Source organism: Cyprinodon variegatus, unplaced genomic scaffold (genome assembly GCF_000732505.1).
Source record: "Cyprinodon variegatus isolate N-32 unplaced genomic scaffold, C_variegatus-1.0 Scaffold598, whole genome shotgun sequence".
NCBI classification, from domain to species: domain Eukaryota; kingdom Metazoa; phylum Chordata; class Actinopteri; order Cyprinodontiformes; family Cyprinodontidae; genus Cyprinodon; species Cyprinodon variegatus.
In genome coordinates, this window is record NW_015151051.1 from 485518 (window position 1) to 491410 (window position 5893).

Consider the following 5893-nt stretch of genomic DNA (forward strand, 5'->3'; position numbering starts at 1 on the left):
TGACACGTTTCAATAACACAGTAATTTATTCATTTCTAGCATTGCAATAATTAATGCTTTAGTGTTTTATTGGATTATGTTCAGATCGATTCACTTCAAGTTGTATTATAGCCGGTTACTCTAATCTTAAAAACTTTATGTTATCATAATTATATTTTAATTTGAATTTTCTTCAATCCTTTACAGATTCTCACCTTTGAAACGCCTGCTGTGGAAAACAACAGGATGAGGGCCTTAATTTCTTTAATAGTAGCAAATGAATCAGTGTATTGTGGATACCCTTCTGACCTATTTTACCATCCGGATCCCAAGTTTCCCACTTTTGTAGCGAACAAGACAGAAAAAAAAGTCCGAATCATGATTCAGGTTTTTATTCTTTTTTTCTACTAATGTTCACATAAGAAGAAATCTTCTGTTCTAATTTGTCTTTATTTTCTTTCAGTGTTTAGACGGGCAGCTGAACCTGACAACAGAAGAGTTGACAGTGTGGGGTGTTAAAGATGGGAAGCAATATCCCTGCATCATCAAGGGCAAAAAAATAACAGATACTATGGATAGATATTTCATCTGTGAAATTGAAAACACAACTAATGTCCATTTTAATCAGCTGACGGTAATATTGTTAAACTGCAGTAAATATAATTATAAACCTTATTATACGGATGATTAAAACCAAAATCGTGTAAAATAGTGCAGCTTGGATCAAATGTAGCTGAAAAATAGTCCATGTATTTGTTAGAAAATGTTTAATCTTCACGTAGCTCCAGTTAAACTGATTCGTAGCTCTAAAAAAGCTGCAAAATCTGAAATAATAACAGACATGTTCAATCATTCATTCATTTATATCCATTTATCCAACCAAACACAGACTCCCTAATCGAAGTACGATGAATGAAAGAAGAACAAACTTATTCTATCTGCCTCTTCATTTGTTTTATATAAACTCTCTATAAGTTCTGTTAAAGTGTTTACATCCATCTTTTCTCAGTTATCCACATTTAATGTGATTACATTTGATAATTAAGTTATTTTGTGCAGTATTGAATATTTAAAATGAATTTTAACCTTTATACATCCCCAATATAATTAAATGTTGATTTAATGTCATCATTCTTCACTCTTTAATTCCTTGAATAAGTTCAATCTGCAAATTAGTACCTTTTATGGTGATATTTCACTTCATCATTTTAAAACCTGTTTTTTTTTTTTCTTTTCTATTATCTGTTCCTATTAAAGGCGTCGAGTAACCATCTCCAAATACTTGGAGTTATTTCCTTACTGAAGTAGAAATTTTGTCTATCTATACTTTACTGGAGGAATTAATTTTTAGACAACTTTTTCTTCAGCAGGATTTTTTTCTACTGGAGTAATAATCATTAATACTTTTAACTGACTGTTTTATGAACTTCCTTTATTTTTCATTGGTAACATTTTCTTGTTTGCTTTTTATAAAACCTGCAGGATTTAATAATCTACTAATTCAAGAAATGTTAATAACTGAAGCGTCATTAGAAGGATCCCTGTGTCTTTTTTTATTGTATTATCATATTTTCAGTGTCTAATTAATTAATTGACAGTGACTGACATTAACGTTGATATTTCTTCCACCAGATCAAATATAGAGGAATGACAGTGCAGGTGTGGAATCCACCTCTTTGTGAGCAATACCTCCTGATCCTGCGCCTCCTGCTGGTTCCCTCTCTCACTGTTGGTAAATCTGCAAATATTGACTCTAAAACATTTTATGCTATTATTGTTATTATGCATAAAGATCAGTTCATCCAGTTTGTAACTGTTTATCTTTTAGTGTTGGTGATTCTGCTTCACTGCTCCTTTATGAAGAACGAACCCTGATTATTGACAGCAGTTTTTCCAGCTGAGAGTCGCTGTGACATCATGACTAGTTGAATCCTCCGTTCATCCATAAGAAATATTATACAGCTGCTTGCAAAAATTTAACGCAATGCTTCACTTTTTGAATTTGCAATTGTTTTCAAATGTTTTCTTTTTACTTTTCTTTATTTTTATTCGTTCATATTTTCCATTTTGGTGATAAAAAGCTTCCAGCTTCTAGATTTGCCCATTAAGATAAAATAATCTAATAATAGAGTTTAGTTGATGAATCAAGCTAAACAATCTGACAGAATAAAACATTTATTCCTCTAGACGCTCCTGAGTTTAAGTTTAAGGCAAAGAATAAAGAGGCGATCATCCTGCTTCGTTTTCTTCAACCAAAAATAATTATAAATCCTAACAAATGTTAATACTGGCCATAAATAATTATACAGTATTTAATTCCTGCTCACTCTTATATAAAAGCTAAACCTAATTATTTTAAGTGGACTGACAAATATTGCATTTCTTTAAAAAGTTCTCGAGTTTAAATGAATGTTTTAGAACCACTGAAAAAATGAGTCTTTGTTCTAAACTAGCTTTAGTTTTTATGCTTGACTGTGGAGATTTGGAAAATTATCCATAAACTTTTAGCTCTCAGTGTTGTAATATATAGGTAGGTAGACTGCATTTATCAACATTATGCAGAATTACAAATATTACATGGATTATTATTAATGGTTTCTAATCTTGGCTTGTTAATAAGCCCAGCATAGAACAATTAAAGATAAATTAGTTATTGTAACAATTAGTGTGTTTAGACTGTGTTAAACAAAACCTCCCAGTGGTGACTTTTTTTTTTTTCCTAAACTAGTTAAACTAAAACAAATAGCTAAAATAGTCAAACATTTTGGATATTCTTTTTTTTCATTTAATAATGTAAATATTTTGAAGGTTGGGGCTTTTAGCTGATATGATGGTGTTCCTGAAGGGATGTAAATCCAAGCAAATATTTCAAACCTGTGCACTGCAAAAATTGAAATCTAAGTCAATTTTTCTTTAAATAATTTTATTTTGTTTTGATTTGAGCAGATAATTGTCCAACGGAATAGAAATCTTTCAAATTTAAAATAGGAAAAAGAAATTAATTCAAGTGTTTAATTTCTAATTACCTCCTTTTAAGGTTAAAAACATGTTATAGATATTCCCATAATCTGCTTATATTAAAGACAAATAGACTTATTTTAAGAAATCTCTACTTTTTTTCAATGAAGAGAAATAAAAGCAGATGATTTAACAGGCAAAGAAAAACATCAAAAACAGTTTTGATTTTAGCAAAGTTAGGGGTTTTTACTCAATAAGTTTTATTTTTTCCTTAAATGTGTGTTTTCAGTATTTTTTTTTTTTTGTTTTGTTTAGGCTAATGCAGCATGGCAATGAAATAAAGGCATTTATTGAAAAAAAATTGCTGGTCAGTCATTTAAAAGAAGAAATATCTTCAGTAGTAGACAGTATGCTAAAAAATACTTTGTTATAATTCAGCTCAGAAAAATTTCTGCATATCAAAATCTACAATGAAACAGCTACCAAATACTGGCAGGAGGTGGCGCTATTACCATTGATGCAAACACCTTTATTTCCAGATGCAACAGAAAGATGTATGATAAAAATAGTTTTCATATATGCCATTTTTTTTCCCAATATATTTTATTTAATTTTTCTCTTTTAATGTACAATAAACTTACAAACAAACTTAACATTGCAGACATGAACCTCTGCATACTGGCATTCACTCACGCACTCATCATTCAAACCTGCATTTGTTCTAAAATATACAAAACTCTTTAGATTATGATACAGAAAAAGTAATAAGACAATATGGAAATAAAAGCTGTATTTAAGACATCCATTTAATAAGCTCCGCCTTCAGTCTCTATCATCCTCATATATGGCTCCCAGAGGTTCTCAAAGTCTTGCTGTTTACCCTTGGCGATAAATGTAATCTTTCCAGTCCGAGCGAATTTCCTTTTTCTTTTTTCCAGAGTCCCAGGGAGGGGGCGTCCATGCTCCTCCAGCATAATGCAATAGATCTTCTAGCTTAAAGAAGTCCATAATCTATCAATTTGGTTTTAGTCTGTGATTGTTTAAATTCCACTGGGTATATTCCTAGAACACTGATTTTAACCTCTAATGGGAACTTTAAACACTTCAGATAGACACCTAATAACCTCCCTCAAAAACTTCTGGATTTTAAGACATTCCCATAAACAATGGAGAAGAGTTCCTTTTTCAAATAAGCATTTAGTACACGTGTCTGGAATATCACTGAACATATGATGAAGCCTAACAGTTGTCATATAGGTTCTCATAAGCCATTTATATTGCAGAAGTTTAAATCGTGTGTTTATCGTTTGTTTTTGCGCTTTTAAACAGGCCTGGTTCCAGTCCTCCCAATCTATATCTTCAAGAGTCTCTCTTCTCCAAGCTTCTAACTTGTCAACTGCTGAATCCTTAGAGGAAAGCATCAACAGATTATAGAAAACCGAAAGAAAACCTTTCCCTTTTAAGTCCCCAACACAGATCTGTTCTAATTTTGTTAAGGGTGGAATATCAACTATTCGTTTCATTTTTGATGACATATAGTTTTTCAATTGTAAATATTTAAAAAAATGTTTTGGGGTATTAAATACTTCTTGCTTAGCTCATATATTTATTATTTATTTTTATTTATTTAAATAGTTAAACAACAAAACCTCACAGATTTTTACATTTATGGACTAAAACATTACAGCCTGAGAAAGTGAAAACAGGAATAAATTAATTACAAATGCAACAAATCAAAGGTTGCTTGTCTTTTCCGAATCGTTTGCGTTGGCCTATATTTTATTATTTTGGTAGAAAAATCATACCCTAAAATGATTAAAATAATGTGATGATGGGGCTAATATGTGAGGGAAAAACGAACAAAGCTGGGCACTTCATGTTGACTTGATTTTTTAACATATTTTTCTTTATAAGATATGATTTAATTCAAATACTACATTTCCCTTTGGTCAGGAGTTTTTCAGGCCATACACACTGAAATTCTCTAACCACTACTGGAAATGATCAACCTGGACCAGGTGCTAGTGTAGAACTACAGGCCTAGATCCAGAACCAAACACAGAGAAGCAGCTTTTAGATCTTTTTTCAATAAAGTTGCCAAACTCACCCAGAGCCATAGCTCTGTTGAACCATCCATCCCACCTGCTCTCAGCAGGAATGATTTTATGGGATTGTTTATAAATAAGATTGATCTTATTATAAGATCATTAGCACTCCTCTATCCGTGATTGGTTTGTCTCTGGTGGGTGGGGCAGCATCTGAGGTAGTCATTGAATCTGAATGACTTGGTCAATTATAGACCTATATCCAGTCTTCCTTTCTGATCTAAACACTTGGGAAAAAAGCTGCGGAACAAGTGTTTGATCACTTCCACCATGATGACTGAATTTCAATCAGGTTTTAGAGCTCCTCATTGCGATGAAAGGGCAATGGTAAAAGTCACTAATGATATTCTCTGTGCAGCACTAGGCTGATTTAAGACTTTTTTTTTTTTATCTTCCAGATTTTGTTAATGTTAAATTTTCTTCATGTTCCAGGGTTAGCTGTGGAGTACCAATTCTGAATCTTTATGCTCCCTAGCAAATTTAAGCCTTTTTTTCCGGTAAGCCCCACTGATTACTGGTTTTCTTACAGCTACACAGCTGTTCAGTCCCGATCCCTTGAGTTCCCTTCGCATTGTGCGTGTGGAAATGCTCTTACTTTCAGTATTAAACACAGCCCTGAGTTCTACTGTTGTTTTTCTTCGATTTGATCTCACCACACGTTTAAGGGATCGCCAATAACGATCATTCAGGATCTTTTTCCGGCCACATTTCTTCCTTGAAGTTGATGGGTCTCAACTATCCTTCCAGTTTTTAATAATGCGTTGGACAGTTCTTAACCCAATTTTTGTAGTTTGTGCAATCTTTTTAGATGTTTTCTCTGCTTGAAGCATGCCAATGATTTGACCCTTCTC